Here is a 27,269-nt window from a genome sequence, read left to right as displayed (position 1 = left end):
GGTCAACAGTGGCCTACCATGGGGTCAGGGGCTCTGGCTGAGGCAGACCTGGCTCATGCCCACATTTCAGGCGGATTCTTTACCAACTGAGCCACGAGGGAAGCCCTAAGCACACATTTATTTTCTTACACATCACTTCCAGCTGTACCAAACTGCTTGAAGTTGTCAGTGGATCATGCATTATGTTATTTGTGCTTTTGCACACACTTCTTCCTCTACCCAGAACTCCTGTCGTGTTCACTGAGTGAAGTGAGTGAGTGAAGTCGCTCAGCCGTGTCTGATTCTTTGTGACCCCATGGACTGTAGCCTACCAGGCTCCTCCCTCCATGGGATTCTCCAGGCAAGAGTACTGGAGTGGGTTGCCATTTCCTTCTCCAGGGGATCTTCCCGACCAAGGGATTGAACCCGGGTCTCCTGCATTGCAGGCAGACGCTTTAACCTCTGAGCCACCAGGGAAGCCCTGTCATTCTTCAAAAGTCAGCCTGAAAGTCATACCTCAGAGGTGGCTAGTCCCCTTACTCTGCACCTCTACTCACAGCTGATGATATGGTACACTATTGTACACTGAACTTCTCCAAGGCAGCAACCAGGCATTCTTCGATGATTATGTGAAGTGGTCACAAGCGCAAGGAATTCTCTCATTTGAAATCTTTCCCCCTATTTTCAGCATTCCTTAATTAATTATAGTAATCCCCATATACCTAAGGAGGATACTTTCCGAGATGCCCAGTGGATGCCTGAAACCAGGGGTAGTACCAAGCCCTCACGTATATTGTTTTTTCTGATACATACATACCTATGATAAAGTTTAATGTATAAATTAGGTGTAATAACAACAATAATAAAATAGAACAATTATAACAATATAGTATCATAAAAGTTGTATAAATGTGCTCTATTTTGCTCTCAAAATATCTTATTGAACTGTACTCACCCTTTGTGTGATGATGTGAGATGGTAAAATGCCTCCATGATGAGATGAAGTGGGGTGAATGATGGAGGCATTGTGACATAGCATTAGACTACCACTGACAATATATCAGAAAGAGGACTATCTGCTTCAAGTAACCCTTGATCATCAAGCCCTGACAATGTCCATGGCTGGATGTCAGGAGCAGATGTCAGTGGTTATGGATCCCAGATGGGAAGGAGTGGAAGAGGAAGAGATTTCATCAGACTACTCAGAATAGCATGCAGTTTAAAATTTATAAGTTGTTTATTTCTGGAATTTTTCATTATTATTTTCAGACCATGGTTAACTAAACTGGAAAACAAAACCACAGACAAGAGACAAGAGACAAGAGATAAGAGGAGACTGTTGTCTTAAATCAGAGTCTCCTTACAGAAAAATAAATACACATCAGTTTCCCCAATTTCTCCTAAAACTCTTTCCAGTTAACTCAGGCACATAAGTCAATACTTGTATGCATTCTTATTTTTTCTTCCTTCTGTTTCCTCATGTCTTTTCATTTGTGAATCATGAGACAGCCCCAGTTATACAAAGTCCGTGTATGCAAGCCAACATCTGTAGCCGAGAAAAGAAAGAAGATCTAAAATGTTTAAAAGTCCACCAATAGCATCACTCTGTAACATGTTTTAAAATTTCTAGAAGACTCTTATCAAGTCTCTAATATTTCCATTATCCTCTCCTCAGTCTCAATACAATTTGCTTTACTTCCTATAACACTGTTAAAAAATAAATAAGAATGTATTTCCTATTACTTTCATAATGATTATCAATGACAACGTAAAGTTTCTATTGTATTTTTAATTAAATATATGATGATTCAACTGGAATACAGGTTACACAGGCTTTTATTGGTTGACCTGGAAACTAATAACCATTTGTCAAAGTTCCTGTGGGGAAAAAATGCTTTCCAGATTCTAAATAGCTACCTTAGAAACTTTGAGACATAGTCCTTACAAGCTGTCGTCTACTTATATTCAAATTTGTATAGTTTCTCTACAAATTCAAAGAAAATTTACACCGTTTTCTATATGTGCTTAGGGAAAATGAAAGTTTAGTGAAACATGTGCTTTAGAGTGGTGCAGATTTGGATTTGAATTTCACTGCAACCATTATTTTTTTCTGTATTAATGGATAGTTTAAGCCTCAGTTTCCTCATATGTAACATGAAGATAAATATTCCTGTGTGCATGTGTCAGGCAGCTAGTGTCGCCAGATAAAATACAACACAGTTAAGTTTGAATTCCATGAAAACAATGAATATTTTTCTGTAAACATTTTAACACATATAATTTTAGTATGAAAATTTTCATTGTTGATCTGAAGCTCAATTTTTAACTGGGCATCCTGTATTAGCATTTGGTAAGTATGGCAAACGTACAAGAGTGCTAGTTTATCTGTGTGATGCTCATGTATATGTGATACAGAAAATGTGGGATTCCTTCTGCAGCCCTTAGCTACAGTGGTCAGCTATGTTGAAACTAAGTAGGTCTCTGCTAGCTTACTGCTACTCCCAAATGCTACCCTCTGCCTCAGCAAATTACATAGTCACAGAGCCCCACCACTAAACAGTTTAATGAGAAATCACAATAGTGGTCATTCTTGGGTTTTGTTCTTCAGAAACTATGTGGATAGATGAAGTGATTTTCGACACTCAGTTTAAAAATATGATGGCATCTTTAAAGTTCAGCATAATAACGTAAGAATGGGTGTGGACTAAGTCACTTCAGTCGTGTCCAACTCTTTGCACCCCTATGGACTGTAGCCCGCCATGCTCTTCTGTCCGTGGGATTCTCCAGATAAGAATACTGGAGTAGGTTGCCTTGCCCTTCTCTAGGGAAGGATGGGTAGACAATATTTGAAAATCATCTGCCATTCGATATGGAAGGAACTTAAGAGGCCATCCAAGCTACCCCTTTTTATACTGATAAGGGGCCTGACCCCCAGAGAGTTCAACAGATTTGCCTGAGCCCGGGCTGGAATTTCACCCCCCTGACTTCAGTCTCAGTAGGGTTTTCTCCTACAGAGTTTCTCCTGCAGTGCTTCCTATCTAATTTCTTCTGTGACTGATTAGAATACACTTGTATGCAGTGACAGGGTGCGATCTGTTTCATTTCCTCTGTGTGGCGCTTGCCCAGGATCCTTTGGAGGTATGGATATAATTGATGATTTGGTGCACCATAGTGTATAAACATTGCCTTCAAGTTGGCCACTGCATTTTTAATCATAACATCATATCTATTAAAGTATTTTTTATGCATTATATTGGGTCACGTTAAAATGTGATTATTTAAAAATAATGATCTTATTCCCAGACCCTTATAAATAAAACACATTTCTTCCCATTCTTCACGCTACGGTGATACACTGTTGGTATCAAAGGTAGATTATAGTGTAACTTTCATCACTACAGCTTATTTGGTTATTCTTTGTTTTCATAAAGTAGTAAAATGTAAATTATTCTTAATTCAAATAAATTCTAAAAATGACATCTGTGGAACAATTGGAAATTTGAACATTGGCTTTAAAGTGATGTTGAAAATCATTAATAATTCTTTAGGTGTGATAATGGTATTGTAGTTAAATTTAGATACATGTGCTGATATGCCTGTGAATGTGCTCTTGGATTAGTTTCAAAATTGTACTGTCAGAAGAGGCGAGATTAAGTAGAGAAGAGAAAAAACAAGATTGGCCATGAGATAATTGTTGAAGGTGGATGATAGGTGCAAGGAGGTTTCATTATACTATTCTGTCTGCTTTTGTATATGCTTAAAATTTTCCATAATAGCAAGTTAAAATTATGTTCCTGATCTCCAGACTCTAGTCTAATTATGAAAGTGAAAGTCGCTCCATCATGTCTGACTCTTTGCAACCCCATGGACTGTAGCCTGCCAGGCTCTTCTGTACATGGAATTATCCAGGCCAGAATACTGGAGTGGGTAGCCATTCCCTTCTCTGGAGGATCTTCCCAACCCAGGAATCGAACCCAGATCTCCTGCATTGCAGGCAGATTTTTACCATCTGAGTCACCAGGGAAGCCTTAGTCTAATTATACAGAGTTTAAATAAAATTATATCACTTGGAATCAAAGATTTTAATGCTTATATTTAATGGACAGAAATAACATTTGCCTTCAAGTCCATTACTTGTTGGCTTTTTTTTTTTTCCCCCCACTCTTTCTGTTCATTTGAGAGAGTCACGTATAATAGAAAGAACTGGGAACCCAGAGAGTCTAATTCTAGCAGGTCTCTCCCTGCCTTTTGTAATTTGCATGACCTCAGGCAAGATACTTAATCTCTTTGGGCCTCAGTTTTCTCATTATGCAAAATGAGATCATTGTTCTTTGGTCTCCTGGGGCATTCAGCTCTGAAATTGTTTGACATGATATCACACTCAGGCTTTCCAAATCCACCATTAAGCTGGCTCATGGTGTGTTTAATCTTTATTCTCTCCCTGTTAATGGAGTGATGGGCTGTATTCTAGGAACAACTAGTTTTAACATAAAGATACTAGGAATGTGATACAAAATATTGTATGCTTCCTATGCATCTCCTGTGTATGAGTTTATTATTAAATCCTTCTCAAAAGAGTTGATATCTCTATCGATATTACCTAGTAGAAAAGTTACAGAAACTATTTCCCACTTTGAAAGTTGAACAATGCTCTTGGTATGGTGTTAATATAAACTCTTTCAAGATTCAAAGGGTTTACTTTCATTTTAGAATTCAAGATTTTAAAAAAATAATAATATATTTACTCTCTCTATATAATTTTGTTACCTTCAGTAATGTCCCCAGCCTTTTATATGAAGGCTGTTATATTCTCATGTAGTAGGACATTGTCCTCTTTACCAGTTTTATTGTTTCTTTTTTGAACTGTCCCTAATTTTGTAGTATGACATACATTATGCATATTGTGTTTATACCATTTTTTTCCCAAAGGCAAGACTTTTGAATATGTGAAGTGTAGCCCTAATTTACTGTATTTATAACTTCTCCCCAAGAATTTAGTTTCATTGCAGTCCTATCATCATTGCAAAACATCTTTTTATGAAAAATATGCATTGGATACTACTTTATAGTAATGCCAAATATATTATCTGAGTGTCACATCAAAATTCATCCATTCAACAAACATTTAATGAATGTCTTCTAGGTGTGTTAATTTTGAAAGGAGATCTTGAAGGAAAGAAGGCTCAGAACAAATTACCAGAGGACACAGATTTCCAATTTTAAACTGATTTATTCCTTAGACAATGTCACTAAGAGACACTTAATTATTCATACACACAGTCCTCCTCTTGCACAGATACTTCAAAATTACCATAACTAATTCAGAGTCCCAACTCCAGTCCCCAAAGAATGAAGTGACTGCTTCAGTGGAAGCCACCATGGAGTATCACAAAGTCCATTATTATCACTTTTTGAAATAAATCCTTTCTGCTTACTCAGTATCTTTACAATAATCCATTTTATCCATCAATAGCCTTCTAAACCAGGATTTGTTTGTTTGGTCTCTGTGAAATGATGATACTTTAATCCAGAGTCTTTCAGGACTACCTTATGTTTGACCTTGCTGGAATCATGGGGTTTTTCATCAGCCTGTTGGAATACTTGACATGACAAGTAATAGGATCCATTCCTTCTTTAGTCAGATATACACTTGAGTAACCATATCAGGTTCCCAGACACTGTTTTTGTAATCATTCCTTGTATTCACTCTCATCTCCTAGAGGTGATAGGGCAGGCTTCTTTGTTAACTAATTCATACTTTTTTTTTTCTTATTGTTTTTTTTTAATTCAAAAGTTTTAAATTTTATTTTTAAACTTTACAATATTGTATTAGTTTTGCCAAATATCGAAATGAATCCGCCACAGGTATACCTGTGTTCCCCATCCTGAACCCTCCTCCCTACTCCCTCCCCATACCATCCCTCTGGGTCATCCCAGTGCACCATACTTTGATTTGTTCATAAACATTTTTTTGAGAATCCACTGTGTGCTAGGTGAATGCAAGAATGACAAAGATAATGGTAACAGCCCCAGTTTTCAAAATCACATATTTTAAAATCTGGTAGTTCCTGGTAACGTATCAGCTAATCATATGCTATATGGTTAAATTTAGAACAATACATTATCTTACTCTGGTCTTTGGTTTCTATCTGAGAATATTTTCTTGAGGTTATTTTCATGGATTCCTATCAGTACATTAGGAGAAGGTACGTCCAGGGGAGAGTTTTGATCAGATTATTCTCCCTTCTTAGCCCACTCTTTGAACTCTTATTTCATTGTCTTTTGAATACTCTTTGATGAGGCAACTTTTCAAACCTTTTTCAAGTTAAAAGAAATAGGACCACTGGTTTCCGTCGTTCAAGTAGTTCTTTGCTTCTTCACATATCTTGTTGATGTGAAGAGACACTTGAGTTCTATCAAAAATAAATTGCTTTTCTTTCATGAACTTTTCCTGTCCCTGTCTAAGGTGACAGTGTCTGTTATCTGTCTCAAAAGGTTGTCCCTTTTTCATATAAGTAGAATTGATCATAGAGCATATAATATCTTGAGATTGGCTTTGTTAACTTATAATAATGCATTATGATAGTAGTACATTATGATAATAATACATGGAGATGTATTTAAAACATCTTAATTACAAAAGTTTCAACCCAAATTTTGAATCATTCAATATGTATACACTATTTTTGAAAGAAAAAAATCTTAGATGTCACCCTCTGACCTTCCATTCCCCATTTTCTTGCTACTGTTGTCTAAAATTTGAATTCTATTCTTCAGAACATAGTATTTCTTTGTTTTTGCAAGTAATTTAACTTAGCAAGAAGGTTTGCTGATTCTTTTGATCACTTTTCTCTATATATTTGCATGCTTCCATCTTTCTGCGTTTATTATTACTTTTTAACTGAAGTATTTTCCTTAATAATTCTTTCAACAAGAGTCCGTTGAGTACTGATTTCTCTTACCCTGTGTCTTTTTTTCTCTATAGCTTTAGATAGTAGTATGCTTAGAGATGAAATATCACGTTAACAGTTATTTTTCTGACCATTTTTAAAGGATATTTTCTGTCATTTTAGGTACAGTAGATATCTATTGTTGCTAATGAAATTATATTGAAAATTTTATCAGCATTGGTTATGGAGTTTTTTTGGTAGATAATTTTTCTCTCTGGAAGAGTTTATACATATATATATATATATATATACACACACACACACACACACACTAAAACATATATATATGTACATATATATGTATTATTCACACAGTTTCAATAAGCTATATTTAAGTACAGTTTTGTTTTATTTTTAGTTTTTCAGCTTGGCCTTTGGTATATGCACTCAATCTAAGGATATCTATTTTTTTCTGAGAATACTTATTTTTTCTAGGAATTTTTTTTCTGAGAATATCTATTTTTTCTAAGAATATCTATTTTTGTTCAGTTTTGGAAATGTTTACCTATTCCCCTTATTCTAGGCTTTGAATTCTTTTTTTTTTTGGAGTATACTTGACAGTCTCAACTGATCTATATCTCTTAACTGCTTTTTCATAACTTTATCTTTCTGCACTGCTTTTGGGTGAGTTTCTCAATACTGTGTTTTAGTTCACTAATTCTGATCATTGGCTTTCAAGAGTCTAAAGTGTTTCCACTATATAAGCTTTATTTTAAAAGTTAATATCTCTGTTTTTCATATTCAAGAGTTCCAATCTACTTACTCTTCTTAGCTACTTGTTTGTGTTTTTTGTATAGTTTTATTTTGTTTTTTATATAGTTTTATTACTCCCCTGTATGTCTTTGAAAATCCTAAACATTTTTATGTTGAAGTTATCAGATGCTCCTGTTACTTTCATTTCATTTGGAATAAGTTTCTTTCCCATTTGTTGATTTCTTTGGTTGGAAATTTTAGCATGGATTTTCATTACATGTTTTAGAATTTTGGCTTGAGGACGATGGCAGATTAAAGACGATCACAAATTGCTTGACACTACTTCCATTCTCTGGTTGATCTCTCTCTCTTCTTTAATTTGGTGGGATCTGTAACTATTTTGACCAAGACACAAGGTGGTGATACTCAGTGAGTTTCAGGCTTCTTCCTATCTCTTGAAACAGGCCCTTTATAGCCCTGAGGCCCCCATGAAAAAAGACAAACTACTATGTAAGTGACCTTGTGGAAAGGCCCTGAGACTACATGGAGAGGGAGAGGGGACCAGCTGATACCAGCTTCCCAACTGTGTTTACTGTTGAACCAGCCTTGTGAGCAAAGCTGTCTCTGAACCTCTAGACCACCTTAGCCATCGTCTGAATATGATCACATGACCATAATCAACACCAGGTTCATGTGGAGCAGAAGAATCATCCAGCTGAGGTCTGCTCAAATTTCTGACCTCCACATTTATAAGATATAATAAAATAGTAACTGGATTAAGCCAAAGTTTTAGACTACATACCTTGTTACATAGCAATAGATAAAGGAAACAATGGCCTTATCTTGAATCTCTTTTCTTGCCTCCTACTCATTTCCCATAATCTCTGTACCTACTCAGCCTGACTACTGTTTCTGGGATGCTCCACTAAACCCCTCCAATTCCTTCAGCCCAGAAGTAGACTTTGGGTTTCTGTCTGCATGTGATACTGGATACATGGCAGATGGAATCACTGAGCCAAAAGCATCCTGGCCCAGGTCCTGGCTTCTATGCTTTCCTGGCTTCCTATGACTTCGTAGGTCTTCCACTCCATATAGGCACCAGCTTTTATTCCTGAGCCACCTTTCAAACTGGAGGGGAGTCATGCTTGACCATAGTTTCTTGTTTTGTGTGGGCACTTTTAATTCCAGCTATCACGGGAAAGCTCACTTCCTGGTTATGTTTTCTGTTTTCTAGGATTCAAGCCCAATAGACTTTCAGATTTAGCCCCGTTTGCTGTTGTATATGGGTTTCTCTGGTAGCTCAGCTGGTAAAAAATCTGCCTTCAGAGCAGGAGACCCTGATTTGATTCCTGGGTCGGGAAGATCCCCTTGAGAAGGGATAGGCGCCCACTCCAGTATTCTTGGGCTTCCCTGGTGGCTCAGATGGTTAAGAATCTGCCTGCAATGCAGGAGACCTAGGTTTGATCCCTGGATTGGAAAGATCCCCTGGAGGAGGGCATGGCAACCCACTCCAGTTTTCTTGCCTGGACAATCCTCATGGACAGAGGACAGAGGAAATCCCATGGACAGAGGACTCTGCGGGCTACAGTCCATGGGGTCACAACTTGACACGACTGAGCAACTAAAGCACAGCGCTGTAGTATATTGTTCATTTCTGACCATGGAGATTTTGCTTGTTGAGGAGGTTGGCCATGTCTCTCTCTCATTCTCTTTTTTTATTTTTCCTTTCTTTATCATATTCTTTTTTCATTTTTTAAAAATGAACTTCTTATTTTAGATTAGGTTTAGATTTACAGAAAAATTGTAAACATGATAGTTTCTGTATATCCATATCCAGTTTCCATTATTATTAAAAGCTTAAATTTTCTAGATTAAATTCTTCAGAACTAATGAAGCAGTATTGGTGATTTAATTTTTGAGTAAATTTCAAACTTTACTCAAATTTTCTTAGTTTTTACCTAACATCCTTTCTAGGTTCCAGGATCCCATTCAGGATCCCACATTACATTTAGCTGTCATGTCTCTGTAAGCTCCTCTTGGCTCTGTTTCTCGGACTTTTGTTGTTTTTGATGACCTTGACAGTTTGAAGAATCAGTTCATTTCAGTCGCTCAGTCGTGTCCGACTCTGCAACCCTGTGGACTGAAGCAATCCAGGCTTCCCTGTCCATCACCAACTCCCAGAGCTGGCTCAAACTCATGTTCATCGAGTCAGTGATGTCATCCAACCATCTTATCCTCTGTCATCCCCTTCTCGTTATGCCTTCAATCTTTCCCAGCATGAGGGTCTTTTCTAGTGAGTCAGTTCTTCCCATCAGGTGGCCAAAGTATTGGAGTTTCAGCTTCAGCGTCAGTCCTTCCAGTGAATATTCAGGACTGATTTCCTTTAGGATAGACAGGTTGGATCTCCTTGCAGTCCAAGGGACTCTCAAGAGTCTTCTCCAAAATCACAGTTCAAAAGCATCAATTCTTCAGCACTCAGCTTTCTTTATACTCCAACTCTCACATCCATACATGACTACTGGAAAAACCATAGCTTTGACTAGACAGATCTTTGTTGACAAAGTAATGTCTCTGCTTTTTAATATGCTGTCTAGGTTGGTCATAGCTTTTCTTCCAAGGAGCAAGTGTCTTTTAATTTCATGGCCACAGTCACCATCTTCAGTGATTTTGGAGTCCAAGAAAATAAAGTCTCTCACTGTTTCCATTGTTTCCCCATCTATCTGCCATGAAGTGATGGGACCGGATGCCATGATCTTAGTTTTCTGAATGCTGAGTTTTAAGCCAACTTTTTCACTCTCCTCTTTCACTTTCATCAAGAGGCTCTTTAGTTCCTCTTTGCTTTCTGCCATAAGGTTGATGTCATCTGCATATCTGAGGTTATTGGTATTTATCCCAGCAATCTTGATTCCAGCTGTGCTTCACCCAGCTGGGCATTTTGCATAATGTACTCCGCATATAAGTTAGATAAGCAGGGTGACAATATGCAACCTTGAGGTACTCCTTTCCTGATTTGGAACTAGTCTGTTGTTCCATGTCCACTTCTAACTGTTGCTTCTTGACCTGCATACAGATTTCTCAGAAGGCAGGTCAGGTGGTCTGGTATTCCCATTTCTTGAAGAATTTTCCACAGTTTGTTGTGATCCACACAGTCAAAGGCTTTGGCGTAGTCAATAAAGCAAGAGTAGATGTTTTTCTGGAACTCTCTTGCTTTTTCAATGATCCCGAGTATGTTGGCAATTTAATCTCTGTTTCCTCTGCCTTTTCTAAAGCCAGCTTGAACATCTGGAATTTCATGATTCATGTACTGTTGAAGCTTGGGCTTGGAGAATTTTGAGCATTATTTTGCTAGTGTGTGAGATGAGTGCAATTGTGCAGAGTTTGGACATTCTTCAGCATTACCTTTCTTTGGGATTGGAATGAAAACTGACCTTTTCCAGTCCTGTGGCCACTGCTGAGTTTTCCAAATTTGCTGGCATATTGAGTGCAGCACTTTCACAGCATCATCTTTTAGGATTTGAAACAGCTCAACTGGAATTCCATCACCTCCACTAGCTTTGTTCATAGTGGTGTTTCCTAAGGCCCACTTGACTTCGCATTCCAGGATGTCTGGCTCTAGGTGAACGAGCACATCATCATGGTTTTCTGGGTCATGAAGATTTTTTTTTGTACAGTTCTTCTGTGTATTCTTGCCACCTCTTCTTAATATCTTCTGCTTCTGTTAGGTCCATACCATTTCTGTCCTTTATTGTGCCCATCTTTGTGTGAAATGTTCTTTTGGTATCTCTAATTTTCTTGAAGAGATCTCTTATCTTTCCCATTCTATTGTTTTCCTCTATTTCTTTGCATTGATTACTTAGGAAGGCTTTCATAACTCTCCTTGGTATTCTTTGGAACTCTGCATTCAGATGGGTATATTTTTCCTTTTCTGGTTTGAAGAAACCAGTGAGGTATTTTGTAGAATGTCCCTCCATTAAGATTTGCTTGGTGTGCTTCTCATTATTAGACTAGGGTTATATGTTTTGGGAAGTAAGATCACAAGGATGAAGTATTGCTCTCCTTACATCCTATCAAAGATACCTATACTACTATCAACGTGACTTATCACTGTTGTTATTAACCTTGACCATTTGGCTGAAGTAGTGTTTGTCAGATTTCTCTGTTGTAATATTTTTTGATCCATCTCTTAATATTCCACTCTTTGGAAGAAAGTTATGCATAGTCCATTTTTAAGGAACAGGAATTGTGTTTCACTTTCTTAAGGGTGAAGTATTTACATAAACTGTTCCAGCTTTGACTACTGGGAGCTCTTGGCACCTGGGTCCCATTGACACTCACCTGTCACTGTGTGTGTGTTTGTATGTGTGTATGTGTTTGTGTATGTATGTTAAGATCTCTTACTTTATGCTACCACAGATGCTGTAGGTTCATTTTGTATATTTCTTTCCCTAATACTAGAATCAGCCATTTCCCCAGGCAAGCCTATTTCCTTTTATTGGAGAATGGTATTAGAAATCAAGATCTGGGTGTTAAGGTGTGCTTGTTGCTACTGGTATGTTACTGTTTCAAGGCCTTCCCAGCTGATAAAGCAATGACATTGTCTTATGTATACTAACCCCTGTTATACACATATGCATAACTTTGTCTATAGGAAGCCACCTCATCTATATTAAGTTAAACATGAGTTCATACTCATGTGTCCATTTCTAATCTATTACCACAGGAATCATTCTAGCATTGTGCCCTGGCTTGTCCATGACCTCCCACTATAACAGTGAGAAACCCAACTCCCACTGTTTGGTATACGCTTTCTTAATATTTGAATTCTAGACTATAGTTGTTTCAGATATTTGGCGTTTCTCTTTACTTCTTTCTTAGCATTTACTCTCTCTGCTTACATTACCTATCTGTTTTTACATGTTGTCTACTAGCCCTTAATATAATAATCATCAGATCAGATCAGATCAGATCAGTCGCTCAGTCGTGTCCGACTCTTTGCGACCCCATGAATCGTAGCACACCAGGCCTCCCTGTATAGTTACTTACATTTCCTGTCTGATAATTCCCTGTCATATCTGAGTTGGCTTCTAGTACTTCCTTTGTCTATTTAGACTGTGTTTTGCCTTCCTCTTTGGTATGCTTTGTAATTTTTTGTTATTGTTGTATTGGATAATAAGAATTGAGGTGACTAGTCCTCTGAATCGAAGTGTTAGTTGTTCAGTCATGTCTGATTCTTTGCAATCCATGGACTGTAGCCTGCCAGGCTCCTCTGGGATTCTCCAGGCAACAATACTGGAGTGAATAGCCACTCTTTTCTTCAGGGATTTTCCCGACTTAGGGATCAAACCTGGGTTTCCTGCATTGCAGGCAGATTCTTTACTGTATGAGCCACCAGGGGAGCCCAAAGAGGCCTTTAGGATGATGTTTGTATTAATCTGGTTAGGACGTGGACTGTGTTTAATGTTTGCTGTAGCACTAGTTGGGGCCTCCCTTGAGGCTCAGCTGATAAAGAATCCACCAGCAATGCAAGAGACGTGGGTTCGATCCAGTTACTAGAGGTTTCAAATTCCTTTACTATCCTTGTTTCTGTTTTTCCTCTTGACTTTGGGCTTCCCTAACTGGTCCTCTTTGGAGAGAAGCCCTGTGTTAGAAGTCTTTAAACTATGATCCTCTTTTTTATTGGAGCCCTGTTGGTGTGATGGTAAGGTGTCAGGGAAAGGGTGCTTTCTATAATCTTCAGATTGTGTTTGTTGTTTAGTCTCTAGGTCATGTTCACTCTTTTGCAACCCCATGGACTGTACCCAGTCAGCCTCCTCTGCCCATGAGATTTCCCAGGCAAGAATACTGGAGTGGGTTGCCATTTCCTTCTCCAGGGAATCTTCCTGACTCAGGGATTGAGCCCACATCTCTCACATTGGCAGGTGAATTCTTTACCACTGAGCCACCTGGGAGTTCCAGTCTTCTGGTTATATCTCTGTCTTTCAGTGGACAATCTTTTGGGACTGTGACCTTCAGAATTGTTTTTCCCCTGGCATAGCTTCCTGCCCACCTACCCCTGCTCTGACCTTTTGCTTTGTTCCCTGGCACAGTGTTCCCAATCTGTTTCCTCAAAGCCCTCGCCCTGTTAACTGAGTCTCCTCTGTGAGTTATTTTAGGAATTTTAGAGGGGGCTGGAGTGGGTAGAATACCCTTCCAACAGCCAGGATAACTCTCTGACATCTTGTTCTGAATATTAAGTCTTTCTCAAAGAAGACTTTGAGTACCTTGCACAAAGATTGTCTTCTCTTCCCTCTGTCAGAGTCATATAGGAGGCTTTGGAGTGAGAACCTGGTGCAGTTACTGGAGATAAAGCCCACAGATGCGCGGGTGCACAGGCACTAAGGCTTTGACTATAGACATGCTTCACTGTTATGCTAACCCACACTCAGACTCCAGCAATCTGTCAACAATCCCTTTTAAGTGTTCGTATCAGTTCATGACCTCAGAGGCTTCTGCTCCAGATGTGTAGATCTCAACTGTGTCTCTCTCAGTATGACTGTCTCCTGAAATTTCAGGGTACTGGTTTGCCATGCCACCTCATTTCTCTGATGAATCAAAGAAGTCACTGGTTTGGAGGTTATTCAGTGTTTCTTTTTTGTAAGGATGGGAGTGATAACTTCTAGGCTCTATGTATGTCAGAGCTAAAAGCAGAAGTTGCTCATGCCTTTAAAAAAAACATTTAGAATAATTAATATAATGTATCTGTTATGACTGTGGCCATGAAATTAAAAACTGCTTGCTGTTTGGAAGAAAAGCTGAGACAAATCTAGTTCACTTAAGTTCAGTTCAGTCACTCAGTCATGTCTGACTCTTCACGACCCCATGAACTGAAACAATCCAGGCCTCCCTGTCCATCACCAACTCCTAGAGCCTACCAAAACTCATGTCCATCGAGTCGATGATGCCATCCAACCATCTCATCCTCTGTCTTCCCCTTTTCCTCCTGCCCTAAATCTTTCCCAGCATCAGGGTCTTTTCAAATGAGTCTGGTCTTTGCATCAGGTGGCCAAAGTATTGGAGTTTCAGCTTCAACATCAGTCCTTCCAATGAACACTCAGGACCAATCTCCTTTAGGATGGACTGGTTGGATCTCCTTGCAGTCCAAGGGACTCTCAAGAGTGTTCTCTAAAATCACAGTTCAAAAGCATCAATTCTTCTGTGCTCAGCTTTCTTTATAGTCCTGCTCTCACATCCATACATGACCACTGGAAAAACCATAGCCTTGACTAGACAGACCTTTGTTGGCAAAGTAATGTCTCTGCTTTTTAATATGCTGTCTAGGTTGGTCATAACTTACCTTCCAAGGAGTAAGCATCTTTTAATTTCATGGCTGAATTCACAATCTGCAGTGATTTTGGAGCCCCAAAAAATAAAGTCAGCCACTGTTTTCCCATCTATTTGCCATGAAGTGATGGGACCAGATGCCATGATCTTAATTTTCTGAATGTTGAGGTTTAAGCCAACTTTTTCACTCTCCACTTTCACTTTCATCAAGAGGCTCTTTAGTTCTTCACTTTCTGCCATAAGGGTGGTGTCATCTGCATATATGAGGTTATTGATATTTCTCCCGGCTATCTTGATTCCAGCTTGTGCTTCTTCCAGCCCAGCGTTTCTCATGACTTACATTGCATATAAGCTAAATAAGCAGGGTGACAATATACAGCCTTGACATACTCCTTTTCCTATTTGAAACCAGTTTGTTGTTCCATGTCCAGTTCTAACTGTTGCTTCCTGACCTGCATACAGGTTTCTCAAGAGGCAGGTCAGGTGGTCTGATATTCCCATCTCTTTCAGAATTTTCCACAGTTTATTGTGTTCCAGAGTCAAAGGCTTTGGCATAGTCAATTAAGCAGAAATATGTTTTTCTAGAACTCTCTTGCTTTTTCCATGATCCAGTAGATATTAGCAATTTGACCTCTGATTCCTCTGCCTTTTCTAAAACCATCTTGGACATCTGAAAGTTCGTGGTTCATGTATTGCTTAAGCCTGGATTGAAGAATTTTGAGCATTACTTTACTAATGTGTTAAAGTGAAGTAGCTCAGTCGTGTCTGACTCTTTGCGAGCCCTGTGGACTGTAGCTTACCATGCTCCTCCATCCATGGGATTCTCCAGGCAAGGATACTGGAGTGGGTTGCCATTTCCTTCTCCAGGGATCTTCCCGACCCAAGGATTGAACTCGGGTCTCCCGCATTGCAGGCAGATGCTTTACCATGTGAGCCACCATGAGATGAGTGCAATTGTGTGGTAGTTTGAGTATTCTTTGGCATTGCCTTTCTTTAGGATTGGAATAAAAACTGACCTTTTCCAGTCCTGTGGCCACTGCTGAGTTTTCCAAATTTGCTGCCATATTGAGTGCAGCACTTTCACAGCAGCACCTTTCAGGATGTGAAACAGCTCAACTGGAATTCCATCACCTCCACTAGCTTTGTTTGTAGTGATGCTTCCTAAGTCCCACTTGACTTTACATTCCAGGATGTCTTGCTCTAGGTGAGTGATTGTACCATCGTGATTAACTGAGTCATGAAGATCTTTTTTGTACAGTTCTTCTGTGTATTCTTGCCACCTCTTCTTAATATCTTCTGCTTCTGTCAGGTCCATACCATTTCTGTCCTTTATTGTGTCCATCTTTGCGTGAAATGTTCCCTTGATATCTCTAATTTTCTTGAAGAGATTTCTAGTCTTTCCCATTCTATTGGTTTCCTCTATTTCTTTGCATTGGTTGCTGAGGAAGGTTTTCTTATCTCTCCTTGCTATTCTTTGGAACTCTGCTTTCAAATGGGTATATCTTTCCTTTTCTCCTTTGCTTTTTGCTTCTCTTCTTTTCACAGCTATTTGTAAGGCCTCCTCAGATAGCCTTTTGCTTTTTTGCATTTCTTTTCCATGGGGATGGTCTTGATCCCTGTCTCCTGTACAATGTCATGAACCTCTGTCCATAGTTCATCAGGCACTCTGTCTATCAGATCCCTTAAATCTATCTATCTAGTCCCTTAAATCTATTTTTTCACTTGTCTGTGTAATCATAAGGGGTTTGATTTAGGTCATACCTCAATGTTTTAGTGGTTTTCCTCACTTTCTTCAATTTAAGTCTGAATTTGACAAACCTAGAAAGCGTATTAAAAATCAGAGACATCACTTGGCCAACAAAGATCCATATAGTCAAATCTTTGTTTTCCTAGTAATCATGTACAGATGTCAGAGTTGGAACATAAAGAAAGCTGAGTGCTGAAGAATTGATGCTTTCAAATTGTGGTGCTGGAGAAGATTCTTGAGAGTCCCTTGACTGCACAGAAATCAAGCCAGTCAATCCTAAAGGAAATCAACTGTGAATATTCACTGGAGAGACTGTTACTGAAGCTGAAGCTCCAATACTTTGGCCACCTGATAGGGAGAGCCAGCTCAAAGACCCTGATGCTGGGAAAGATTGAGGGTAGGAGGAGAAGGGGGCAGCAGAGGATGAGATGGTTAGATAGCATCACTGACTCAATGGACATGAATTTGAGCAAACTCTGGAGATGGTGAAGGACAGAGGAGCCTGGCATACTGTAGTCCATGAGGTTGCAGAATTGGACATGACTTAATAACTGAGTAACAACAATCTGTTGTGTTCAATGTTTGGACCAGGATGCAGAGTATGAAATTAAAATGCCCTGTAGACCACAAATTCTCAATGCTTTCCTTATGTTTCCCTTATAGTATATAAAGCAAGCTCTTGATAAACTGTTTTATCAGTGTAATATATATACATAGAAATGTGTACACATCCTAAGTGTACATACAGAACAATGAATTTTCACAAATTGGAAGTTACCTGTGCAGCTAGTGCCAAATGAGCAAAGAGAACATTACACGACACCTGAAACACCTCTCATGCCCCTTTCAACAGCCCGTTACAATTTCCTAGTTCCACTAATCTGCAAAAGATAAGTACTCTCCTGATTTCTCAGAGCATGAACTAGTTCGGCTGGTTTTGGAACTTTATATAAATGAAATCATACGTTATGCACTCTTTTCATCTGACTTGTTTGGTGTAACATTATGATTTTTAGATTTATCTACCTTATTGTGTGTAGTTGGAGATTGTCCATTCTTACAGTGGGACTGTACGACAATTTATTTGTCCATTCTGTGTGAATGAGGGTTTGGGTAATTTCCAGGGCTGTTGGAACTTTCAAATATGTATTGCTTTTGGTGAAATGTGTATGTGTTTCACTTAGGTCATGCGCCCAGGAGTGCAATTGCTGGGGTATAACTTACTCTTATTTCAGGCTTTCCTGGGCCTTGATAAGAAGTTTTCTGAAGTGGCTGACCTGTCCTTCATTGTCCCCCACCGCCACCCACACCAACACCACCCTGCCATGCATTCTCAACAACATTCTATATCTCACATCTTTTTCACTTTTGCTATTCTAGAGTGTGTAGTGGTGTTTCAATGTAGTTTTAATTTTCTTTTCCTTGGTGAGTATCAAGGTTGAGCATTTAATGTTAATGGCCATTTAAAGGTGCTATTTATTGTGATTTTTTAATTAAGTCTATCTTACCAGTTAGACTAGCGGTTCTTTCTAGACTGGGCTCCTAACATTCCACCTTTGCATCTCTCACAATCTGCCAATGTTACATAGATGCCTGCTTAATTGAATGAATGTATGGGGCTTTCCTGGAGAAGGAAAAGGCAGTCCACTCCAGTATTCTTGCCTGGAGAATCCTGTGGACAGAGGAGCCTGGTGGGCTACAGTCCACGGGGTCACAAAGAGATGCACATGAACGAGGGACTAACACATACACACAGACACACATACACACACGCGGGGCTTTCAGTTTCTCTTCCTGAAGCTGTATTTCATAATCATATCAAGGATTGTTCCTGGAGTATCAAGTGTGTAAATTTTAAATTTTACGCATTAAAAACATTTTTTAATACATACCTTTTCAGTGCCTTGTATGTATGTATGTCTTGGGTACTGTGTAAGGCTGTGTTGTGGGAAAGTGTACTAGTGCCTTCAGAGATACTTCTTATGCTCAGGGAGTTTTCAGACCATGTGCTAGCCTAGATTAAGATTCATTCCTAGCCTTGTTTGGGATGAGTCTTCCTTTAATATAAGGCCTTGGTTTTTCTCCCCTTCCTGCACCCGCTTTGTAGAGCAGAAGCTGATACGTAGCATTTTAAGAATATGAACGTGGAGGCTACTTTGAAATTTGGTCTTGAGAGATTTCTGCCTAGTAATTTTCTAGAAGGAAGAAAAAGACTTTTTTACTGACATTTTTTCAGAAGTGATATGAAGTGTGTTTTGGAGATTAAAACATCCAATTACTTGGTTCCTAATTTCTCAGGAATCCTGGCCAGCCAGAAGTGTCAGTGTAGGTTTTATGAAAGAAATCCTCTTCCCCATCTGACACAGCTTTATTATCCTCTATAATAGCAGAGCTGTGGCCTCCACTCTGAAGAGACACTCTTCCTAGCAGTAACTATGACACCTAGAGATTTCATTTTGCCTCAAACACTTTCACATTTTCCTCCCATATCTGTGAAAAACTCCTCTATGGAATCAGATTCTATATGTAGTAAGTACACATGCTGAAAAAAATGACTTTTAGATTGTGAATAGCCACTTCCCTAAGGAAGAATATTGTTAACTGTGAAAGAGATGGCACAAAGCCAGATTTTCCATGGTGCTTAGCAGGAGATGTTACTGTGCATTTATTTTTAAGAATCTCTTCATTCTGCTTTTCCTTTTGATCAACTTCTGCTCCAGATACCAAGGAGAAAAATGAACTCTTCCATGGAGAAACTGTACATATATTTAGTCTTGGGTATCAGTATTGGCCATGCTAATTCTTTTTTTTTTCTAAATAGTCCAAATACTTCAAAACTTTTTGCCTTTTAAAAAGGTGACATGCATATCAACAGTTATTATAATTCTAGTTCCAGTGGCTCTGCTGCTCTTGCCTCTGGTATCCACAGAGGAATGGTTTCTGCAGGGCACTGGGCACCCCACCTCCCTACTTCTTGACACTGCCCTGGGGACAGAACCAGTGCTCAAGTCCTTAAGGTGCCAAAATACTGTGCATCCTCTGAAGACTGCAAAGCATTGTTTGATTCTGCAAAGCTCTGATTGATGCAGAAAGGGGAGAATGCGTCTTTGCTCACTTTGTTAACCTTTATCAAATATGTCCCGGAACAACACAGAAGGGGACTCTTTCATCTGTTTCCATCTATTGTCTCATCCCAGAGGTCTGGCTGGGAGACATGTGCAAGTGTCCAGCCCTGGGCTGCACTCAGACTCATGGCCACCTTCCAGCACCAAGGCTTTCTTCCTGGGTTAGGTTTATCCGCTCTACTCTCCCTTCCCTTAAGCAGAGTCCCTTCTAGAAAGAACTTCAGTCGTGTCCAAATCTGTGTGACCTTAAGGACTGTAGCCTGCCAGGCCCCTCTGTCCATGGGATTCTCCAGGCAAGAATACTGGAGTGCAGTGCCATGCCTTCTTCCAGGAGATCTTCCTGAGCCAGGGATCATACCCAAGTCTCTTACATCTCCTGCATTGGCAGGCAGGTTCTTTACCCTTAGCACCACCTGGGAAGCCCCATTTAGCATGCTCTATTCTCCCTTCCCTTCTGCAGAGTCCCTTCTAGAAGAAACTTTAGTCCCTCAGGTGGGTGATCTTTTGCAGGGACACACCCTCCCTTATATTGTCAAGGTGACAATATACAGCCTTGACACAGTTCATCTGACAGACATGCCTGCTCTCAACAATACCTCAGGCTTCTGCAGGCTCTTCCTGGGACCCCACACACTACTGTCCCCATTCCGCTGCCCACATATCACAACATGTGTTTGAGAGATTCCTTTCATAGCCAGTAAACGCAACTATATAAGGGAAATAGATAACATTCCCGGTTATCCAGAATCCAACAACCAAAGCTCAAATTTTACATTTTGTGTTCATAAGTTTGTTTCCATGGCTTCTGAGATTGCAGCTCTTCTGTTTCTTTTTAAAAGAAAAGACTTACTTTTTTTTTTTTTCCTTCCTTGTTGCATTCACTTTTATCTCTCAGTTCAGTTCAGTTCAGTTCAGTCGCTCAGTCGTGTTCGACTCGTTGCGACCCCATGAATCGCAGCACACCAGGCCTCCCTGTCCATCACCAACTCCTAGAGTTCACTCAGACTCATGTCCATCGAGTCAGTGATGCCAGTCAGCCATCTCATACTCTGTCGTCCCCTTCTTCTCCTGCCCCCAATCCCTCCCAGCATCAGTGTCTTTTCCAGTGAATCAACTCTTCGCATGAGGTGGCCAAAGTATTGGAGTTTCAGCCTCAGCATCAGTCCTGCCAATGAACACGCAGGACTGGTCTCCATTAGGATGGACTGGTTGGATCTCCTTGCAGTCCAAGGGACTTGCAAGAGTCTTCTCCAGCACCACAGTTCAAAAGCGTCAATTCTTCAGCGCTCAGCTTTCTTTATAGTCCAACTCTCACATCCATACATGACCACTGGAAAAACCATAGCCTTGACTAGACAGACCTTTGTTGGCAAAGTAATATCTCTGCTTTTTAATATGCTATCTAGGTTGGTCATAACTTTCCTTCCAAGAAGTAAGCATCTTTTAATTTCATGGCTGCAGTCACCGTCTGCAGTGATTTTGGAGCCCCACAAAAATAACGTCTGACACTGTTTCCCCATCTATTTGCCATGAAGTGATGGGACCAGATGCCATGATCTTAGTTTTCTGAATGTTGAGCTTTAAGCCAACTTTTTCACTCTCCTCTTTCACTTTCATCTAGAGGCTTTTTAGTTCCTCTTCACTTTCTGCCATAAGGGTGGTGTCATCTGGATATCTGAGGTTATAGATATTTCTCCTGGCAATCTTGATTCCAGCTTGTGCTTCTTCCAGCCCAGCGTTTCTCATGAGGTACTCTGCATATAAGTTAAATAAGCAAGGTGACAATATACAGCCTTGACGTACTCCTTTTCCTATTTGAAACCAGTCTGTTGTTCCATGTCCAGTTCTAACTGTTGCTTCCTGACTTGCATATAGGTTTCTCAAGAGGCAGGTATCTCTATTTAACTACATATACCCTCATGACATTGACCCTGGGCCCTTGCTCCTCTATTCTGGCCTGCCTCCATTTGGAAGCTTTACCTATTGCTGTGATTATCATGCTATGGCAATTAACCCTTTCTCTTTTGGTCAGTAATGCATTTTGACATTTTTTTTGATCCATTCAGTGAATGTTTTTGAGAAACCACTATATGCCAAGCACTCTAGTCATAGATATGCTTTAGAGTATATTCTTGAGGGAGGCAAATAAGGAAGCACATCATGATCTAATGGGGACTTTAAAAAAATTTTTGTTGGACTATAATTGATTTACAATGTTGTGTTAGTTTCATGTATTCAGCAAAGTGAATCAATTATACATATCTCCACTCTTTCTTAGATTCTTTTCCCATATAGGCCATTACAGAGTATTGAGTAGAGTGCCCTGTGCTATATAGTATGTCCTTATTATTTATCTATTTTATATTTAGTAATGTGTATTTGTCACTCCCAGTCTCCCAATTTATTCCTCCTCTGCCATAACTGTGTTTGTTTTCTACATCTGTGACTCTATTTCTGTTTTATAAATAAGTTCATTTATACCATTTTTTTTAAGATTCCACATATAAGCAATAATATATGGTATTTGTCTTTCTCTGACTTACATCACTCAGTATGACAATCTCTAGGCCCATCCGTGTTGCTTCAAACGACATTATTTCATTCTTTTTTTATGGCTAATAATCTACTGTATATGTATATATTCAGTTCCGTTTAGTCGCTCAGTCGTGTCCAACTCTTTGTGACCACATGAACTGCAGCAATCCAGTCCTCCTTGTCCATCACCAACTTCCAGAGTCTTCACAAACCCATGTCCATTGAGTTGGTGATGCCATCCGACCATCTCATCCTCGGTCGTCCCCTTCTCCTCCTGCCCTCAATCTTTCCTGGCATCAGGGTCTTTTCAAATGAGTTAGCTCTTCGCATCAGGTGACCAAAGTATTGGAGTTTCAGCTTCAACATCAGTCCTTCCAATGAACACCCAGGACCAATCTCCTTTAGGATGGACTGGTTGGATCTCCTTGCATTGCAAGGGACTCTCCAGAGTCTTCTCCAACACCACCGTTCAAAAGCATCAATTCTTTGGTGCTCAGCTTTCTTTATAGTCCTGCTCTCACATCCATACATGACTACTGGAAGACCCATAGCATTGACTAGATGGACCTTTGTTGACAAAGTAATATCTCTGCTTTTTAATATGCTGTCTAGGTTGGTCATAACTTTCCTTCCAAGGAGCAAGCATCTTTTAATTTCATGGCTGCAATCACCATCTGCAGTGATTTTGGAGCCCAGAAAAATAAAGTCAGCCAGTGTTTCCACTGTTTCCTCATCTATCTGCCATGAAGTGATGGTACTGGATGCCATGATCTTAGCTTTCTGAATGTTGAGCTTTAAGCCAACTTTTTCATTCTCCTCTTTCACTTTCATCAAGAGGCTCTTTAGTTCTTCTTTTCTGCCATAAGGGTGGTGTCATCTGCATATCTGAGGTTACTGATATTTCTCCTGGCAATCTTGATTCCAGCTTGTGCTTCCTCTACATACATATATATCACATCTTCTTTTTCCAGTCTTCTGTCAATGGACATTTAAGTTGTTTCCACATCCTGGCCATTGTATACAGTGCTGCAATGAGCACTGGAGTGGTGTATCTTTTCGAATTATTGTTTTCTCCAGAGATATGCCCCAGAGTGGGATTGCTGAATCATGTCTAACTATATTTTTAGTTTTAAAAGGAACTTCCATACTGTTCTCCATAGTGATTGTACCAATTTACATTGCAGTTGACAATATAGAGAGCTCCTTTTTCTCCACACCCTCTCTAGCATTAATTCTGACCAGTATGAGGTGACACCTCATTGTAGTTTTGATTTGCAGTTCTCTAATAATTATTGATATTGAGCATCTTTCATGTGCTTTTTGACCATCTGTATGTCTTCTTTGGAGAAATGCCTGTTTAGATCTTCTGCCCATTTTTTGATTGGCTTGTTTGTTTTTTTGATATTGAGCTGTATGGCTGTTTGTATAATTTGGAGATTAATCCCTTGTTGGTTGCTTTGTTTGTAAATATTTTCTCCCATTCTGAGGGTTGTCTTTTCATTTTGTTTATGATTTCCATTGCTGTGCAAAAGCTTTTAAGTTTAATTAGATCCCATTTATTTATTTTTGTTTCTATTTTCATTACTTTAGGAGATGGATCAAAAAAGATTTTGCTGTGATTTTTGTCAGAGTGTTCTGCCTATGTTTTTCCTAAGAGTTTTATAGTAATGGTGACTTAAGATAGCAGTATGTTAAAGATGTTAAAGGAGCATCTGTAGAGGGGACTCAGTGTAGACAGGGAAAGAAAGTCTTCTTGCTTTGACTCATTGGTTTTTCCTCTGCTCAGCGCTCACTCATTTCTCACCTTGTCCTGATAACAACCTCTGACACAAGACCTTGTCTGAGCCCGTTAGGGCAGTCCATTCTGCTTTCTGTAATAACAGGTCCAGGAATAGAAATATGACCTATTTGGGCCAATGAAGGCATTTCTCTGCAATTCCCGTGAAAGAATTCTCTTTTCTACTTGGTCCAGAGGCAGCTGCCTGCAGCCATGTTGCCCCTACATGAAGAAAGCCTGTCTCTAAGGGGAGAAAATGAAGGTACTCTGTTTGGGGAAGGGGCAGGGAAGCAAGGTCTGGAGCAGTCTGACCGCAGGTGTGTCATTAAAGCAGGCAGTGCCTGAGCCCAGGTCCATAGTGATCCTCTTTGTCAATGCATCCCTTTTTGTTTAAGTTTTTTCAGGTTTTGTTTAAGTTGGAAGAGTCAGAATTTAGTCAACTGCAACTGAAAAAGGTATGTATGATTTAAATGTGTCCTAAAGTAGAGAGATAAAGGAAGAGAAGAGCATTACAAAAAGGGAAGCCCTGTTGGAGAAACATTTTGGGATGAAATCATGCAAAGGAGTTTGAAGTGTTAATCTGATGATAATAATGTTTTTAGATAAATAGGTTAATGACTATACTTAATACTGTATTGAACACTAGAAATACGCTGAGCGTAGATTTCAGGTATACTCATCACACACAAAAATGCTAAGTATGTGAGAGGATGTGTTAATTAGCTTGACTGTAGTAATCATTTCACTATATATATGTATATCAAATCATTGGCTAGTACACATTAATTATATTCAACTTTAATTATATATGTGTGTGTGTGTATATATATATGAAATATGGCTTAGGCACCTTCATCTTGTTTCACTGGTGTCGTTTGGGAATGGCCTGGAGTGGAACAAAGCTGAAGGCAAGGAGAAAGGGTAACTTCTGTGGCAACCCAGTCAGAAGTAACAAAGACCTGAATTAAAGCAGTGGTCCTGGAGACAGGGGAAGGGGATAGCTTTCAGAGAGGATAAAGACATAAAACTGCCAGGATCAGGTTACTGATGAGGGTGAGTAAGGGAGAGGGAGAGCCAAAGCCAGCTGTGGGTAGAAGAAGGTACCCTTGTGCTGAGAGGGGATCCCAGGAGGCAGAGAGGAAGATGGGAAGATCTGAGGGAAGGTGAGGTGTCTACTGGAGCACCTGAGACTCAGACTGTCCTGTGTCACTGCCCGAAGAATCTTAATAAAACACTATTTTCAATATACTTCTTCATCTGTGGAAAGGTTGCACAGGGAGGATAGGTTTAGATTAGTTGTTCTTGAAGATTTCTTCAAGTGATTTTTTTAAAAAAAGAATTGATTATATGTCACTGCCAAGGAATTTACACAGAAGTTTCAAATTCTAACCTCTCTGCCTGGCTTTTAGGCCTTCCATTTTAATTTGGGCCTCTGTGCCTTTCTAATGTTGTTTATTGCTGCTTCCTCTGCCACACTGTGCTCTAGGGAGAGCAGTGCCTCCTGGGCTCCTGTGGATGCTCATCCGGAATCCCCTGTACCATTTCTTTTACTCATCTACTGGCTTAGCTCAGCGTATCCTCCCTTTTCTTCAGGGTGACTCCCTTCTCCATACTGTCCTCTGTATTGTAGCCCTTGGATATCTTCTCTGAACATCTGCTTATTCTCAATTCTTACTGAGGAATGCAGTTTTATATGATATGTGTTTTCTATTATTTAGAGCCCTAATTATTTTATGTATAGTTTGCTTAAGGGTTTTTGATGTTTGGAGCAGGGCTGGGTGAGTTGGAGGAGCATCATATAAGCCAGTTTATTTATATATGGCTTTCATCTCTGATGGAATTGTCTCGCCCTGGCTTTGCCAAAATTACATCAATACATCCTTAAGAGGTAGTTCAAATTTTTTGTCTCATCTAAGCCCCAGACTGAATTAGTCCTTCTCTTTCCATATGTATTATATGTGACGTGTATACTTTAATGGGCTTCCCTGGTGGCTCAGATGGTAAGAATCCACCTGCAATGCAGGAGACTTGGGTTCAGTCCCTCATTTGGGAAGATCCCCTAGAGAAGGAAATGACTACCCACTCCAGTATTCTTGCCTGGAGAATCCCATGAAGAGAGGAGCATGCTGGGCTACTGTCCATGGGTCACAAAGAGTCAGACATGACTGAGTGGACTTAGCAGAAGCACATGTACTCTGTAATGTATAACCTGTACTTAAGCATGCATATATAAATGTGTATCTATGAGCATGTCTCAGTTGTGTATCTCAGTCTAAACCAACATCTTGGATAATACATACAAGAGGCAAACAAGTTCATTTTAATATTCTTAAATAACCACACCCAGTGTAATTACTACTTGACCTTTGAGAAGATTTTTGCAGACAAGAGGATCTCATGTTTGTATCCATGGAATTCGATTAGCATGTTGCAACACAAGGATAGAAGGTTGAACTCATCCAGAGAATAAGCCCATCAGCTGACAGAAGGCAGGTGATAAGATCTCTCACCAGATTAAAAAGGGAAGGGCAGCAACTCATTAGGAAACACATAGATGTCTGCTTAATTACTTGAAAAATGTCTGAGCCAGTACATTTTATGACACCCAGAGGGTATAAACATGCCCATAAATTTAATTAATTTTCTTTCTTCTTTCATTGCACCTGTATGGCCTAAAGGAAAAGAAGTCTAATGAAACTACAATCAAGCACTTCTGCTGGACTTCCACAATTCATTTGGGCAATATTCAGAAAATGAAATACTGAATTTTCCATCAGTTTATGGGGAGAAATGTATTTGGAAAAATGCAGCCAAGCAGTCAAATTATACCTATGTCAAATTCTGATCAATGGCTCCCTCAGCTTTATTTCCAAAAAGAGTTTAAATCTCTTTATAGATGTATTAAAATATATTTAATACTCATAAATCTCTAAGGGGAAAATCAGCATGAGATATTATCATTTTCCTAGAGAAAAGCATTATATGAGAACAAGAGGCTTAGGAGTTGGTCAAACCTTCTGAGCAAGTAATCCCATTTGCTTTCTCTTACAGTAGCATAACCCACACATTTTTGTTAAAAATCTTTTAAGTCTGTTATATTATTATTTTATCAATTGCAGAGTTAGTAGTAATAAGTATGCTTG

The 27,269-nt window shown here is 39.4% G+C and overlaps 1 protein-coding gene across 8 annotated transcripts in view; it reads left to right on the top strand.

Annotated features, from left to right (window-relative positions):
- NTNG1 (netrin G1) overlaps positions 1–27,269 on the top strand; it is a 370,195-nt gene that overhangs the window by 53,697 nt on the left and 289,229 nt on the right. The window lies entirely within an intron of this gene.

The sequence above is a fragment of the Bos javanicus genome, chromosome 3 (assembly GCF_032452875.1).
Source record: "Bos javanicus breed banteng chromosome 3, ARS-OSU_banteng_1.0, whole genome shotgun sequence".
Taxonomy (NCBI): domain Eukaryota; kingdom Metazoa; phylum Chordata; class Mammalia; order Artiodactyla; family Bovidae; genus Bos; species Bos javanicus.
This window is presented reverse-complemented; position numbering and strand designations above follow the sequence as displayed.